At 48.1% G+C, this 18,383-nt stretch overlaps 1 protein-coding gene across 5 annotated transcripts in view; it reads right to left on the bottom strand.

Moving 5' to 3' along the window:
* Positions 1-18,383, bottom strand: part of PIK3CB (phosphatidylinositol-4,5-bisphosphate 3-kinase catalytic subunit beta) — a 403,067-nt gene that overhangs the window by 266,867 nt on the left and 117,817 nt on the right. The window contains exon 3 of one of the 5 annotated variants that reach the window (XM_063915644.1): positions 13,222-13,311. The exons of the other annotated variants lie outside the window; for them this stretch is intronic. The gene's annotated coding sequence lies outside the window, so the exon portion shown is untranslated. The remainder of the gene's footprint in view (positions 1-13,221; positions 13,312-18,383) is intronic. 5 annotated transcript variants of the gene reach the window in all.

Here is an 18,383-nt window from a genome sequence, read left to right as displayed (position 1 = left end):
ATGCCAGCACACACCAGAGCGCTATATAACAGAGGGATTTACACTATACACAAAAGTGAATTTACCCCCAATAGCTGCTTATATCACAATTTTCGCCTAAATTTATGTGCCCCCCCTCTCTTTTTTACCCTTTCTGTAGTGTATACTGCAGGGGAGAGCCTGGGGAGCGTCCTTCCAGCAGAGCTGTGAAGAGAAAATGGTGCTGGCTGTGCTGAGGAAGATAGCCCCGCCCCTTCAGCGGCGGGCTTCTCCCGCTTTTTTAATAATAATTATGGCGGGGGATTAGGCACATATACAGTTTAGAGCTGTATTATGTGCATTTTGCCACTTAAGGTATACTAATTGCAGCCCAGGGCGCCCCCCCCCCAGCGCCCTGCACCCACCAGTGACCGGAGCGTGTGGTGTGCTGTGGGAGCAATGGCGCACAGCTGCAGTGCTGTGCGCTACCTTATTGAAGACCGGAGTCTTCAGCCGACGATTTTCTCCGGAATCTTCCGTCTTCTGGCTTTGCAAGGGGGACGGCGGCGCGGCTCCGGGAACGGACGATCGAGGTCAGGCCCTGTGTTCGATCCCTCTGGAGCTAATGGTGTCCAGTAGCCTTAGAAGCACAAGCTAGCTGCAAGCAGGTAGGTTTGCTTCTCTCCCCTCAGTCCCTCGTAGCAGTGAGTCTGTTGCCAGCAGATCTCACTGAAAATAAAAAACCTAACAAATACTTTCTTTTCTAGTGAGCTCAGGAGAGCCCACTAGGTGCATCCAGCTCTGGCCAGGCACAGATTCTAACTGAGGTCTGGAGGAGAGGCATAGAGGGAGGAGCCAGTGCAAACCAGATATAGTACCTAATCTTTCTTTTAAGAGTGCCCAGTCTCCTGCGGAGCCCGTCTATTCCCCATGGTCCTTACGGAGTACCCAGCATCCACTAGGACGTCAGAGAAATAGATTTTCTCCAGACACAAATATTCGTGCCTACCCATGTAAGGCATGAACAGCAACCGCACAAGTGTGACGTTGCCCACTATGAAACAAAAAATTAAATCTCATATGTCTTTAAAGCATAAAGCAGTGGTTCCCAAACGCAGGGGTCTATTTACTAAGCCTTGAATAGAGATAAAGTGGACGGAGATAAATTACTAGCCAATCAGCTCCTAACTGCTCTGTCAGCAACTGGGTTTGAAAAATGAAAGGAGCAGATTGGCTGGTACTTTCTCTGTCCACTTGATATCCATCCAAGGCTTAGGAAATAGACCCCTCAATCGTCAAGGCACCTTACCGTCCAGGTTTTAGGAAAACCATGCTTAAATCACGAATGGTTAAATCAAACCGAGTGAGATATGAATTAAGAAATTCGCTTTTCGTAATAAATAACTTTCACCAATCCAATGCCATGATTACAGTATGGCAGGGCAATGCTGGTTTTGATCTATAAACTGGTATACAACGGACAAGCCTGTATGGGTGCCAATGCCCAGATCAAGAATCTGTCCTTTCTGCTTGTCAGAGTAACAGGGAAGATCTGTGTGTCAGCACTAACCTGGCTGTGACCTACTTTCCATTTACTGTGAAAATACAGGAGACAAAAAGGTTTGACTTATGAAACGGACATTTTATGGATGCAATACTGTTCCCCAGAAAACCTGTTGCTTATCTTTTCAGTGTGCATTTACATGTAGAACCAAACATCTGACTGATGAGGAGCAGGACCAGCTCCCAGCACGTTCAACTGGAACGGCCGCGCAGGGCACAGTGTTTTTAATGGCGCGCAATTTTATATGTGGAGCCGGCCGTCAGACAGACAATAAGAGCTCGCGGACCGGCACTGGTGGCTCCTGATTGGCTGCCAGACTGCTAGCTTTGATTGACTCATGAACAGGCTCCATATTTGAGATGCGTGCCACCAGAGACTGAAGACCTTACTTATTGGGGGCAGGAGAGGCGCATGCTGCTCTCTCTTTCTCTCAGACACGGAGGCCAGCAGCAGCAGAGCCCAGCAGCGGTGGCAGTAAGCACTGGAGACATATGTACCTGCCACTATACCTGGGGCATCATGTGTAAGGCTGCTAAGTGTGTATGTATACAGGGGGCTGATAGATAGATAGATAGATAGATAGATAGATAGATAGATAGATAGATAGATAGATAGATAGGATTTAATTTATTTTTTTGGGAATACATAATATAAAGATGTGAGGCCACTCCCACTTTCCCAGAATTGCAGCGCATTGAGGGGGGGGCGCGGTATTAAAATTTCTCACTCAGGGTGCTTGTTGCACCTAGCCCTGATGAGGAGGCTGCGTCTTTGGGCATTACGAGGTAAGCAGTGAACGGTCAGTGCATGACACAGCTGATCCAACTGAACTTTTAAAAAGGAAAATAAATTCTTAACTTAAATAAAAAATAAAAAAAAGGCAGATGAAAAAAATAAGATTTTACTCACCGGTAAATCTATTTCTCGTAGTCCGTAGTGGATGCTGGGAACTCCGTAAGGACCATGGGGAATAGCGGCTCCGCAGGAGACTGGGCACAATTAAAGAAAGCTTTAGGTCACCTGGTGTGCACTGGCTCCTCCCACTATGACCCTCCTCCAAGCCTCAGTTAGGACACTGTGCCCGGACGAGCTGACATAATAAGGAAGGATTTTGAATCCCGGGTAAGACTCTTACCAGCCACACTGTACAACTCGTGATACAATACCCAGTTTAACAGTATGAAAACAACTGAGCCTCTCAACAGATGGCTCAACAATAACCCTTTAGTTAACAGTAACTATGTACAAGTATTGCAGACAATCCGCACTTGGGACGGGCGCCCAGCATCCACTACGGACTACGAGAAATAGATTTACCGGTGAGTAAAATCTTATTTTCTGACGTCCTAGTGGATGCTGGGAACTCCGTAAGGACCATGGGGATTATACCTAAGCTCCCAAACGGGCGGGAGAGTGCGGATGACTCTGCAGCACCGAATGAGAGAACTCCAGGTCCTCCTCAGCCAGGGTATCAAATTTGTAGAATTTTGCAAACGTGTTTGCCCCTGACCAAGTAGCAGCTCGGCAAAGTTGTAAAGCCGAGACCCCTCGGGCAGCCGCCCAAGATGAGCCCACCTTCCTTGTGGAATGGGCTTTTACTGATTTAGGATGCGGCAGTCCAGCCGCAGAATGCGCCTGCTGAATTGTGCTACAAATCCAGCGAGCAATAGTCTGCTTAGAAGCAGGAGCACCCAGCTTGTTGGGTGCATACAGGATAAATAGCGAGTCAGTTTTCCTGACTCCAGCCGTCCTGGAAACATAAATTTTCAAGGCCCTGACTACGTCCAGTAACTTTGGAGTCCTCCAAGTCCCTAGTAGCCGCAGGCACCACGATAGGTTGGTTCAAGTGAAAAGCTGATACCACCTTAGGAAGAAACTGGGGACGAGTCCTCAATTCTGCCCTATCCATATGGAAAATCAGGAAAGGGCTTTTACATGACAAAGCCGCCAATTCTGACACACGCCTGGCCGAAGCCAAGGCCAATAACATGACCACTTTCCACGTGAGATATTTTAGATCCACGGTCTTAAGTGGCTCAAACCAATGTGATTTTAAGAAACTCAACACCACGTTGAGATCCCAAGGTGCCACTGGAGGCACAAACGGGGGCTGAATATGCAGCACTCCCTTCACAAACGTCTGAACTTCAGGCAATGAAGCCAGTTCTTTCTGTAAGAAAATCGACAGAGCCGAGATCTGTACCTTAATGGAGCCTAATTTCAGGCCCATAGTCACTCCTGTTTGTAGGAAATGCAGAAATCGACCTAGTTGAAATTCCTCTGTTGGGGCCTTTTCGGCCTCACACCAAGCAACATATTTCCGCCATATGCGGTGATAATGCTTTGCAGTTACATCTTTCCTGGCTTTAATCAGCGTAGGAATGACTTCCTCCAGAATGCCCTTTTCCTTCAGGATCCGGCGTTCAACCGCCATGCCGTCAAACGCAGCCGCGGTAAGTCTTGGAACAGACAGGGCCCCTGCTGCAGCAGGTCCTGTCTGAGCGGCAGAGGCCATGGGTCCTCTGAGATCATCTCTTGAAGTTCCGGGTACCACGCTCGCCTTGGCCAGTCCGGAACCACGAGTATTGTTCTTACTCCTCGTTTTCTTATTATTCTCAGTACCCTTGGTATGAGAGGCAGAGGAGGGAACACAAACTGACTGGTACACCCACGGTGTCACCAGAGCGTCCACAGCTTTCGCCTGAGGGTCCCTTGACCTGGCGCAATATCTCTCTAGTTTTTTGTTTAGGCGGGACGCCATCATGTCCACTTGTGGACGTTCCCATCGATTTACAATCAGCGTGAAGACTTCTGGATGAAGTCCCCACTCTCCCGGGTGGAGGTCGTGCCTGCTGAGAAAGTCTGCTTCCCAGTTGTCCACTCCCGGAATGAACACTGCTGACAGTGCTTGTACGTGATTTTCCGCCCATCGGAGAATCCTTGTGGCTTCAACCATTGCCATCCTGCTTCTCGTGCCGCCCTGTCGATTTACATGGGCGACTGCCGTGATGTTGTCTGACTGGATCAGTACCGGCTGGTTTTGAAGCAGAGGCCTTGCCTGACTTAGGGCGTTGTAAATGGCCTCTAGTTCCAGAATATTTATGTGTAGGGAAGTCTCCTGACTCGACCATAGTCCTTGGAAGTTTATTCCCTGTGTGACTGCCCCCCAGCCCCGAAGGCTGGCATCCGTGGTCACCAGGACCCAGTCCTGTATGCCGAATCTGCGGCCCTCTAGAAGATGGGCCCTCTGCAGTTTCTGGCATGGAACCTGCCGAAAGGAATTGCTTCGTAAGAAGCCACCATCTTTCCCAGGACCCGCGTGCAGTGATGCACCGATACCTGTTTCGGTTTCAGGAGGTCTCTGACTAGAGATGACAGCTCCTTGGCTTTCTCCTCCGGGAGAAACACTTTTTTCTGGACTGTGTCCAGGATCATACCCAGGAACAGTAGACGTGTCGTCGGAACCAGCTGTGATTTTGGAATATTCAGAATCCAACCGTGCTGGTGTGGCACCTCCTGAGATAGTGCTACTCCCACCAACAACTGCTCCTTGGACCTCGCCTTTATTAGGAGATCGTCTAAGTACGGGATAATTAAAACTCCCTTTCTTCGAAGGAGTATCATCATTTCCGCCATTACTTTGGTAAACACCCTCGGTGCCGTGGAGAGTCCGAACGGCAGCATCTGGAATTGGTAATGGCAATCCTGTACCACAAATCTGAGGTACTCCTGGTGAGGATAGTAAATGGGGACATGCAGGTAAGCATCCTTGATGTCCAGGGATACCATGTAATCCCCCTCGTCCAGGCTTGCAATAACCGCCCTGAGCGATTCCATCTTGAACTTGAATTTTTTATGTATGTGTTCAAGGATTTCAAATTTAAAATGGGTCTCACCGCACCGTCCGGTTTCGGTACCACAAACAGTGTGGAATAGTAACCCCGTCCTTGTTGAAGTAGGGGCACCTTGACTATCACCTGCTGGGAATACAGCTTGTGAATTGCCTCTAGCACAGCCTCCCTGTCTGAGGGAGTTGTCGGTAAGGCAGATTTTAGGAACCGGTGGGGTGGAGACGCCTCGAATTCCAGTTTGTACCCTTGAGATACTATTTGCAGGATCCAGGGATCCACCTGTGAGCGAGCCCACTGATCGCTGAAATTTTTGAGGCGGCCCCCCACCGTACCTGGCTCCGTCTGTGGAGCCCCACCGTCATGCGGCGGACTTGGAAGCGGGGGAGGACTTTTGCTCCTGGGAACCTGCTGTTTGTTGCAGCCTTTTTCCCCTACCTCTGCCTCTGGACAGAAAGGACCCGCCTTTTCCACGCCTGTTTTTCTGAGTCCGAAAGGACTGTACTTGATAAAACAGCGCCTTTTTAGGCTGTGAGGGAACATGGGGTAAAAATGCTGACTTCCCAGCAGTTGCTGTGGAAACTAGGTCCGAGAGACCATCCCCGAATAACTCCTCACCCTTATAAGGCAAAACTTCCATGTGCCTTTTTGAATCTGCATCCCCTGTCCACTGGCGAGTCCATAAGCCTCTCCTAGCAGAAATGGACAGTGCACTTATTTTAGATGCCAGCCGGCAGATCTCCCTCTGTGCATCTCATGTATAAGACTGAGTCTTTAATATGCTCTATGGTTAGCAGAATAGTGTCCCTGTCTAGGGTGTCAATATTTTCTGACAGGGAATCTGACCACGCAGCGGCAGCACTGCACATCCACGCTGACGCAATAGCAGGTCTAAGTATAATGCCTGAGTGTGTATATACAGACTTCAGGATAGCCTCCTGCTTTCTATCAGCAGGCTCCTTGAGGGCGGCCGTATCCGGAGACGGTAGTGCCACCTTTTTAGACAAACGTGTGAGCGCTTTATCCACCCTAGGTGGTGTTTCCCAACGTGACCTATCCTCTGGCAGGAAAGGGAACGCCATAAGTAACTTCTTAGAGATTACCAATCTTTTATCAGGGAAAGCCCACGCTTCTTCACACACTTCATTTAATTCTTCTGATGGGGGAAAGACTACGGGTAGTTTTTTCTCCCCAAACATAATACCCTTTTTAGTGGTACCTGGGTTTATATCAGAAATGTGTAACACCTCTTTCATTGCTTCAATCATGCAACAAATGGCCTTAGTGGACATTAGACTAGACTCATCGTCACTGGTGTCAGTATCCGTGTCGACATCCGCGTCTGCCATCTAAGGTAGCGGGCGTTTTAGAGCCCCCGATGGCCTTTGAGACCCCTGGACAGGCACGAGCTGAGAAGCCAGCTGTCCCGCATTTGGCATGTCGTCAAATTTTTTGTGTAAGGAGTCGACGCGTGCACGCAATTCCTTCCATAAGTCCATCCACTCAGGTGTCTGCCCCGCAGGGGGTGACATCCCTTCTATATGCAACTGCTCCGCCTCCACCTCATTATCCTCATCAAACATGTCGACACAGCCGTACCGACACACCGCACACACACAGGGAATGCTCTAACAGAGGACAGGACCCACAAAAGCCCTTTGGGGAGACAGAGTGAGAGTATGCCAGCACACACCAGAGCGCTATATAATGCAGGGACTAACTGAATTATGTCCCCTATAGCTGCTGTTATATATACTGCGCCCAAATTTAGTGCCCCCCTCTCTTTTTTACCCTTTTCTGTAGTGTAGACTGCAGGGGAGAGCCAGGGAGCTTCCTTCCAGCGGAGCTGTGAGGGAGAAATGGCGCCAGTGTGCTGAAGGAGATAGCTCCGCCCCTTTTTCGCGGACTATTCTCCCGCTTTTTTCTGGATTCTGGCAGGGGTAATTATCACATATATAGCCTCTGGGGCTATATATTGTGGTATTTTTGCCAGCCAAGGTCTTTTTATTGCTGCTCAGGGCGCCCCCCCCTAGCGCCCTGCACCCTCAGTGACCGGAGTGTGAAGTGTGTATGAGGAGCAATGGCGCACAGCTGCAGTGCTGTGCGCTACCTTGGTGAAGACTGATGTCTTCTGCCGCCGATTTTCCGGACCTCTTCTTGCTTCTGGCTCTGTAAGGGGGACGGCGGCGCGACTCCGGGACCGAACACCAAGGCCAGTTCCATGCGGTCGGTCCCTCTGGAGCTAATGGTGTCCAGTAGTCTAAGAAGCCCAAGCTAGCTGCAAGCAGGTAGGTTCGCTTCTTCTCCCCTTAGTCCCTCGCTGCAGTGAGCCTGTTGCCAGCAGGTCTCACTGTAAAATAAAAAACCTAAATATATACTTTCTTTTTAGAAGCTCAGGAGAGCCCCTAGTGTGCATCCAACCTCGGCCGGGCACAAAATCTAACTGAGGCTTGGAGGAGGGTCATAGTGGGAGGAGCCAGTGCACACCAGGTGACCTAAAGCTTTCTTTAATTGTGCCCAGTCTCCTGCGGAGCCGCTATTCCCCATGGTCCTTGCGGAGTTCCCAGCATCCACTAGGACGTCAGAGAAAGTAAATTTAAGTGAATCTGAATTGTAATGTAGTATTTCTTTTAGCGGGTTCACTACGGCTGGCCGGCGGTCGGGCTCCCGGCGACCAGCATCCCGGCGCCGGGAGCCCGACCGCCGGCTTACCGACAGCTTGGCGAGCGCAAATGAGCCCCTTGAGGGCTCGCTGCGCTCGCCACGCTACGGGCACGGTGGCGCGACTATTTTATTCTCCCTCTATGGGGGTCGTGGACCCCCACGAGGGAAAATAAGTGTCGGTATGCCGGCGGTCGGGCTCCCGGCGCCGGTATACTGAGCGCCGGGAGCCCGACCGCCGGCAAACAGAAGACCACCCCTTTTAGCACGCCTAATAAGGATGTAATGCATATAGACAAGGTAATATAAGTGCAGGCCTCTACAAATCTCCATAGAGATAGACTGCTAGACTGAATAGACTGCTTCAAAATACAGAGGATAGGTTTGGTAAGAAACATCTGTGGCGCGCGCGCGCGCACACACACACACACACACACACACACGTAACCAGTCCAGATGTTTGGGGATTGGGATGCAGAAAAAAAACAACAGGTGAGCAACACATGGCTAATATACAGTATACAACATAGGGGCCAATTCAATTGTTTTGTGGGGACTCACTGGGCTATTATAGGTTGTCCTCGTTGGGCGTGCATGCTCCGTATGAGTGCCATTTAGTGCCGGATTTAGCCATGCAAAGCAGCTAAACCAGTCTGAGGTACAGGTTTGGCCCCTTAAACGCTTATTTCAACGCCCAAACCACGGCGTTTACGCACATTTCAGCTCTCGCCTTAGGTGGCTGCAAGCCGAAATGTGTCTCTCCGGCTGCATGCACGCCCAAATGTACTAACAAATGAATTGCTCAGTAGGGTGCCATTTAGTGGTGGCCGGGAAGACAAACAATAGAATCAGCCACATAGTGTACAAATATTTCCTAAAGCAGTGTTTCTCAAACCCGGCCTCCCTGAGAATCACTGCCCTAAAGTCAAAAGGTGAGTACTGAGTACAACAAAGATGAAGAGCATGCCACAGGGCATAAAGTCAGAAAGCACAGTACTCACAATGGCAATATTAATGTTGACAGCTTGAGGTCCATCAAGCTGAATGGACCTCAAACTTGAGGTCCATCAGGGAGAGCCTCGATATTCTTTATGGAATCTGCATCTGCGTTCCACTGGCGAATCCATAACGCCCGCCGAGCCGATACTGCCATGGTAGCGGCTGTTGAACCCAAGAGTCCAATATCTTTCATCGCTTCTAGCATGTATGCGGCTGCGTCTTTGATATTACTGATAATGTCAAATATTACCTTAAAACATAAAGCTATACACTATTACCGTTGAGCCGCTATGGCCGCTAGACTTATTACACACACTACGGACTAAGTACGCTATTTTCGTACTGAGTACCGTATGGGTACGCACTTAGCGTAGCAGACGCTAAGCCGTGGGCGCGACGCACGAGCGGCACATACGCTCACGGATTCGCGCTTCGTACCAAGCACGCTATTGGCGTACTGAGTACCGTACTGCTACGCTATCAGCGTAGCAGACGCTGTGCCGTGGGCGTGAGACACGAGCGGCACGGACGCTCACAGAATGGTATACAGTAAACCTTGTTAATAAAACAATGTAAGGATATGCTTATACTCTAAACCTTAGTAGTCAAATATTGTAACGATGTAACGCCTAAAAACCTTAACAATGCTTATGCTGTTAGAGCGATTAAGACGCTAAGAAAGCCCTTTGCAGGAAAGTGAAAACACAACACCAGGTTTTGCTAAACCACAGGGCTCTAACACCGCAGTGGATTATTCAGAGAAAAAGGGTAAACAGATACAAGTTATACACTACAAGCTAACAAGGAAATCTAACAGAACAACAGAGAATAATGATGGCTTACAGAGAATATACATACGTGGGGAATCGTTCGCAAGCGCAACCTGGATCTCAGTCCTCCGCTCGTCAAGTAGATAGCGTTCAGAGTCTTGAGTCCGGCCAGGCAACAGTGGTCTTTATATACACAACATACATTCACAATACAATGGTCCCTGTAATCTCATTGTTCATTGGACACAGGGATGTGTCTCTACATTACAGCAAAGGTCATAGGTGGATTTGAACAGGTGGGCTGTGTCTTTCTCCAACTGCTCTGGTGGGAGGTATCCTCTGGATTCCCGCCGCATGTGTAATTTACAGCAAATACAGTTAATGTTCATAATCTACTTCTGTACATAACTATACGCAGGAGCGAGCGATCCTTTCCTAACTAACACCGGAATGTTACCCTTAAAATACCCTACAGCTGGATACTAGACACCACCTTTCATCCTTTATCTGACCCTTCCTATCATGCAAAGAGGAATCTCTCTGTCCAGGAACTGTTTAAACTAATCATACTCGCTGACATGGTCTAGGGGAACAATATCTACAAAATGCACTATTTGGGTTAAATATGCTACGTTCGAGTCGCACGCTACACGCTCACAAACTCAGCCGTAAATACACATATCATGCGCACGAGTCGCTAGAGCGTCTCTTACGCAACTTGCGGGTATGTGTACGCACGGGGGACCAGGTGCACGAGCAGCGTGCATGTGCATGAGGGGTTAGTACAAGGGATATGTATCATGATATTTTTCGACTTTGACATTACCTAACTTTAGGAGTATCTCATCCTTATCAATCGTTTCAATTTCCGATGACAAGTTGTCTGACCAATTTTCAATCACACGACTCACCCATGCGCAAGCAATTGTGGGCCTTAGCAGCATACCATTGGCAACATAAATGGATTTCAATGTAGTCTCCATTTTGCGGTCTGCCGGCTCCTTTAGCGAAGCCGTCCCAGGTGTCAACCTGGACAGTGCACTGTCTAACACAGCGGGTGACTCCCATTTTTTTCTGTCCTCTACAGGGAAAGGATAAGCTATCTGAATCCTCTTGGGAATACGAAATTTTTGGTATTCACCCACACCCCTTCAAAGAGTATTCAGCTCGTGTTATGGAGGGAAAGTGACCTTAGATTTCTTTTCCTTATAGAAATAGGCCTTCTCCTGAGGTACAGGAGCGGCTTCCGTGACTTCCAGAACCTCCCTTATAGCCACAATCATATATTGTAGATTTTTAGTAAATTTATGATCTATTTCCCTGGAGTCACTATCGTCGTCACAGGAATCAGTGTCCGTGTCGGTATCAGTATTCACAATATTTGCAAACGGTCTCTAATGTGACCCAGAGGGGTCGCCTGCGGATGGAAGAACAGAACCCTGAAAAATCACATCTTCAACAGATTTTCTCCAGCATTCTGATGAGATTCAGACTTAGCAAATCTCCTATTGATATGATGCATACCATCACGTAATTCTTTCACCCATGCAGGCTCTTGGTGTGTCGGCAGCGCCAACACATTACAACTCTGTGTCCCTAAAATGGTTTCCTCTGGGGAAGAACTCCCTGCCTCAGATATGTCTTGCACACGTGCACAACACACACACAGACACACTGGGACTTATAGGGGACAGACCCACAGTAAAATCTGTCAGAGAGACACAGTCTAGGAGCAGCCAGTTCACAACCCCAGCGCCAGTATCTAATGCCTGTGAACACAAAATGCCCACTGACATGCAGCGCTGTTTTACACAGTAAACACACTTGTAAAGCGCCAAATTCGCTTGTGGCCCCCCCCCCCCCGTTTTGCACCCTGATACTTGTAGTCAGAAGCGGAGGAGGACCAGCGATGTCTCTGCAGCCTGAGGAGAGAAAATGGCGCTGAGCAGTGTGCTGGCTGCATGAGGAAGACGCTCCGTCCCCGCAATGGCGCTTTTTTACCTCAGATTTTTTACACCATATTTACACTGGCGGGGGTAGGGCTGTGCCTGGGCATCTTATGCCCCCTTTTAGCCAGTTATTTAGGTATTTTGCTGCACACATGTGCACGTCATCTTTATGTTCAGTTATGAGGTGGACAGGTTTGCGCTTTTCTATATCCACATATTTCGCGCTAGGCATGCCACCAACACTGGTTTTGCCTATCACATTGCCCCCCCAAAAAAATCAACCAACCACCAACCCATGGCACCCCTGCAAGTGACCTATGATACCCCAGGGTGCCACATCACCCAGTTTGGGAACCACTGGCATAGGGGATGCATAATAAAGAGATAAAGAAATGAAAAGGTTTTCTTCCCACATTTGTAATTTTTTTTAATATGAGAGGAGATCTTTAAAAAAAAAAAAAAAAAGAAGAAGGACATGAGCATGGTATCTGGACCCGTGATTACAGAAAGCACAGAAATCGCTGCTCTGCAGATACTGTATCTGCAAGGAATTGCTACTGGAGAGAAATCCACAGGGTAGAGAGCTGGTTCACACAACAAAATTAGGTAGTTAGAATTCACAACAGAGAGCGATTACAGCACAGATTGTGCTATCAGTCATAAAGGGACAAAACAGATAAGAGCTAAACAAACGCAATCTCCATTATGTTTTTGTCAGCCGTTTCCTTGTTTTGAGCTAAGCAGAAGCTTATTAGCAGGCTGACTGCAAACAATTCCGTTTTATGCTGCCAGTAGCTGCTAAATAAGATTTTACAAAAAAGCTATGAGTAATACAGTTTTTTTTGCCAAATACTGGTTAATAATGATTGGTAAATAATCTGGTGCTGTCACGTCAACACACCTGCAAGGAACTGACAGGTTTACAGTAAGCAGACATAATAAAGAATAATTCTCACAGTACAAATTTTAGTTTACGAAAATCTCATTTTAAAACATGTGATCTGGATACAGTGATAGAATACCCACTTTCTCCACTGAGACTCTACTATGTAGTGCATGGGTCTTCAAACTGTGGCCCTCCAGCTTCTATGGAACTACACACACCAGCATGCCTTGCCTCAGTTTTGGCATACCTTAACAGCAAAACTGTGGCAGGGCATGATGGGATGTGTAAATCCACAGCAGCTGGTTGAAGACCCATGTGTGGGGTCCTGAGGACCGAGTTTGAGAACCTGTGATCTAGTGCAATGTTCTGTCTTCAACATTACTGCGCTGACATCACTCACAAAACATTGCCGTAGTGTTATTAGTGTGATTTATAAACTATGCCACAAGGTTTCTGTGGCACTAAAAATGGTGGGGAGGGGGGTGACGACACAACAGACAATTTTTAACATTAATACCGACTAGTACAAACTAATTAACAGTGAACAGCTAACATAATTATATAAAGACAGAGGGGAGAGGGTCACCTTGGTTTTTGTTTTTTCGTCTGCGAGACAGAATTTTAAACTCCACACATAATGCTTTCTTTATATGGCACCACAATGGTTCTACAGCACCTAACAAAGTACATAAACAAATGAGCAAAACAAGAACAGCGACTTACAGTACAAGACAGGTACATGGAATATAAACATTTCTGCATCAGCAGACAGGACACTTAAAGCAGCATCAGAGTGGCAGAAACCGAGGGTTAGGTGCTATTTTAGGGAGTATGGAGTATAATACAGTCAGTAAGAAAAGGAAAGGCACATGAGGAGAGAGGGCCCTGCCCGTGGGAGCTAACATTCTAAAGGGGAGGGGCGGGCAGACAGACTAACGTGACACAGATGGGGTAGACAGCACTAGCGGACGCAAAACAGAGCAATTCGACTTTTCTTTCGTTTAGATGCCCGGTAGCCGCTGGGATGACGTGTTCTCACAGCCTCCAGAGGTGCGAGGAGAAATGTGCGCTAAGGGGGTCATTCAGACCCGAACACAGTCATGCATCTCTACACGGTGTCTGCATTTGGGTGGTCTGCACGCGTGCAGGGGGTTGTCGCCGCAGCATTTAGCAGGCGCGGCGGTCCAGGAGCGTTTTCGGGGCAGCTGCATGACGTCACACATAGCTGCACAGATAAAAAATAAAAAAAATGCCAGCGGCCCGGACTGCGCTGCCATGGGGTCAACCTTAATTTGATCCATCCGCAGTATAACTGCAAACGCATTGGGAGGCGGCGCCACACATGCTCGGCTGCTTTGCACAGCATGTGAGGAGATTGACAAAGATCTTGCTGCGTCCATCTCTGAATCAGATCCGCACTGTAGACGGGTTTAGCAGGTTTACGTTTTGGCACGACATGCGCGATATGCATGGGCGCCCACACATCAACTGAATCCTAACAATTGTTTGGGCGTATAAAGTCCTATTTAGACTGGATTTTTAAACACCCAAGTCAATTGAATCCCCCCCCCCCCCCCCCAATCTGCATATATTGAGCGGCAAAATCAGTAATGATCTTTGAAGTCTTTAAGGATAATATGGCCATATTACAAAAATAAAGACTAACTGGGTCTTGTATATATATATACACTGCTCAAAAAAAATAAAGGGAGCACTTAAACAACACAATGTAACTCCAAGTCAATCACACTTCTGTGAAATCAAACTGTCCACTTAGGAAGCAACACTGATTGACAATCAATTTCACATGCTGTTGTGCAAATGGAATAGACAACAGGTGGAAATTATAGGCAATTAGCAAGACACCCCCAATAAAGGAGTTGTTCTGCAGGTGGTGACCAAAGACCACTTCTCAGCTCCTATGCTTTCTGGCTGATGTTTTGGTCACTTTTGAAAGCTGGCGGTGCTTTCACTCTAGTGGTAGCATGAGACGGAGTCTACAACCCACACAAGTGGCTCAGGTAGTGCAGCTCATCCAGGATAGCACATCAATGCGAGCTGTGGCAAGAAGGTTTGCTGTGTCTGTCAGCGTAGTGTCCAGAGCATGGAGGCGCTACCAGGAGACAGGCCAGTACATCAGGAGACGTGGAGGAGGCCATAGGAGGGCAACAACCCAGCAGCAGGACCGCTACCTCCGCCTTTGTGCAAGGAGGAACAGGAGGAGCACTGCCAGAGCCCTGAAAAATGACCTCCAGCAAGCCACAAATGTGCATGTGTCTACTCAAACTATCAGAAACAGACTACATGAGGGTGGTATGAGGGCCCGACGTTCACAGGTGGGGGTTGTGCTTACAGCCCAACACCGTGCAGGACGTTTGGCATTTGCCAGAGAACACCAAGATTGGCAAATTCGCCACTGGCACCCTGTGCTCTTCACAGATGAAAGCAGGTTCTCACTGAGCACATGTGACAGACGTGACAAAGTCTGGAGACGCCAAAGAGAACGTTCTGCTCCTGCAACATCCTCCAGCATGACCGGTTTGGCAGTGGGTCAGTAATGGTGTGGGGTGGCATTTCTTTGGGGGCCGCACAGCCCTCCATGTGCTCGCCAGAGGTAGCCTGACTGCCATTAGGTACAGAGATGAGCTCCTCAGACCCCTTGTGAGACCATATGCTGGTGCAGTTGGCCCTGGGTTCCTCCTAATGCAAGACAATGCTAGACCTCATGTGGCTGGAGTGTGTCAGCAGTTCTTGCAAGACGAAGGCATTGATGCTATGGACTGGCCCGCCCGTTCCCCAGACCTGAATCCAATTGAGTCCAATTGGGACATCGGGGGTAATTCCAAGTTGATCGCAGCAGGAATTTTTTTAGCAATTGGGCAAAACCATGTGCACTGCAGGGGAGGCAGTTATAACATGTGCAGAAAGAGTTAGATTTGGGTGGGTTATTTTATTTCTGTGCAGGGTAAATCCTGGCTGCTTTATTTTTACACTGCAAATTAGATTGCAGATTGAACACACCCCACCCAAATCTAACTCTCTCTGCACATGTTAAATCTGCCTCCCCTGCAGTGCACATGGTTTTGCCCAATTGCTAAAAATGTTCCTGCTGCGATCAACTCAGAATTACCCCCATCATGTCTCGCTCCATTCACCAACGCCACAGTCTGTGGTGCCACGTTGCACCACAGACTGTCCAGGAGTTGGCAGGTCTGGGAGGAGATTCCTCAGGAGATCATCCGCCACCTCATTAGGAGCATGCCCAGGCGTTGTAGGGAGGTCATACAGGCACGTGGAGGCCACACACACTACTGAGCCTCATTTTGACTTGTTTTAAGGATATTTCATGAAAATTGGATCAGCCTGTAGTGTGTTTTTCCACTTTAATTTTGAGTGCGACTCCAAATCCAGACCTCCATGGGTTAATAAATTTGATTTCCATTGATCATTTTTGTGTGATTTTGTTGTCAGCACATTCAACTATGTAAAGAACAAAGTATTTAATAAGAATATTTCATTCATTCCGATCTAGGATGTGTTATTTTAGTGTTCCCTTTATTTTTTTGAGCAGTGTACATACAGCCATTTATCTCTGATGTACTGACCCAACACAATTTAAACAATGCTCTTTTGAGTGAGAGTGATTTCTTAAGGGCCCTACACACTCGGCGATGCGCCGCCGAGGTGCCCGACGGCCGATACGGCCGACGAGCAACCCGGCGGCGGGGGGGCAGTGACGGGGGGAGTGAAGTTTCTTCACTCCCCCCGTCACCCGGCTGCATTGAAGTGCAGGCAAATATGGACGAGATCGTCCATATTGGCCTGCATGCACAGCCGACGGGAGATCAGCGATGAACGAGCGCGGGGCCGCGCATCGTTCATCGCTGGAGTCTCCACACTGAAAGATATGAACGAGTTCTCGTTCATTTATGAACGAGATCGTTCATATCTTTCAGAATATCGGCATGTGTGTAGGGCCTATTAGCCAAATAGCTAATATCTGCTAATAGCAAACAAACAAAAAGCTTTGATACCACCTACAATGTAAGATAATAGACCCATACACCCACCCTTGACAAGTGTTCACATTGCATCAATTTCAAAATTGCCTACAGCATTATGAAGTGCTAACAGTAACCAAAAAAAAAAAAAAAAGGCACACTAAAGCTGGGAGAAACTTTTAGATGCGTCAATGAACACTCACAGTCTGTTATAACAAAGACAAGCTGACAAGGTTTAATGTGCCATGTGTCTGAGACCACAGCCTTTACATAAGCAACAGCATATGGTGGAACGTACGTAATACAGACAGTTACATAAGGTGAGGCGGTGTGAGCTGAAAATACTCTTACAAACTCTCAATGGTTGACTGCTGAAGGAAAATCTTGCGGATTTGGAGAATTTTAAAACGTAACTAGTTTAGCACAACTTATAAAATCTGTCCTTCGACAGCTACTTGTTAGAGCAGGGGTGGGCAATCATTTCAGCTGGGGGGCCGCTTAACACTTCCAGTGAATAGTCGAGGGCCACACACAAAATATCTTGTAAATCGGGTCTGAACTGCACCGCAATGTGTAGGCGCGTCGGTCCGCAGCGACGGGATGGTACGAACAAAGCGATCGCACGGGCGATCGCAAGGTGATTGAGAGGAAGAGGACGTTTGTGGGTGGCAACTGACCGTTTTAGAGGAGTGTCGGAAAAACGCAGGCGGGACCTGGCATTTGAAGGGAAGGTTTCTGACGTCCGCTCCGGTCTCGATCATCGCACTGGAAGAGTAAGTCCTGGGCTGTGTAGAGACTGCACAAACTTTTGTTTGTGCAGCTCTCTGCAGATGCGATCACACCCCTGCACAGCGATTACCCCCACCCCTGTAGGCGGCGACTACCTGATCGCAGCAGTGCAAAAATCCCCTGCTAGCGATCAGGTCTGAATTAGGCCTATAGTTATGTATATAACAATAAAAACATAGTGTGTGTATATATATATATATATATATATATATATATATATATATATATATATATATATATATATATATATATATCTATAAAAACATACACCACAATATACATTAAATACGTAGTTTTTTACGGGCAAAAAACAAAATGTCTAAAAAAAAAAAAAAGTAATCCAGTAATAAAAAAAAAAAAAAAAAACAGTGCTGAAAACAAACAGTATTCTGTGTAATGCTGGTATTCACAGCTCCTGTCTCTCCCTGGGCACAGTTACTAGCTCTCCCCCCCCCCCCCCCATATAGCAGTCTCTACCCTTCCTTCCTCCCTCCCCTCCCTGCTGGACCTATATAGCAGTCTCTACCCTTCCCTCCTTCCCCCCCCCCCCTCTGCTGGACCTATATAGCAGTCTCTATCCTCCCCTAAACCCATATAGCAGTCCCTCCCCTCCTAACCAACCCTCCCCTCCCCTGAACCTATATAGCAGCTTTTAAAGTTAAGCATTTATTCCTTTACCTTTTTTCACAGTGGCAGATCCGGGGCCCGCTGCCTGATCCCCGCTGTGCCGCACGGAGTCCCTGCTGCTACTGCCTGCTGCCCGCTCCTGCCGTGGCCCCGCCCCCAGTGCCGCCCAGCGCCTGACCTCACAGTGGAAATCCCGGTCAGCAGACCCAGTGACGTGACCGGGATTTCCTCTGCGGCGCCGCTTCTTCGAGTTAGGTAGCGCAATGACGAGCGGCTCAGCCAGTCGGGCCACTTGTCATTGCACAGTGGTGTGGGAAAGCGGGGCCGGACA

This window comes from Pseudophryne corroboree, chromosome 4 (genome assembly GCF_028390025.1).
Source record: "Pseudophryne corroboree isolate aPseCor3 chromosome 4, aPseCor3.hap2, whole genome shotgun sequence".
NCBI lineage: Eukaryota > Metazoa > Chordata > Amphibia > Anura > Myobatrachidae > Pseudophryne > Pseudophryne corroboree.
The sequence above is the reverse complement of the archived record's forward strand: the minus strand, read 5'-3'. Positions and strand labels throughout refer to the sequence as shown.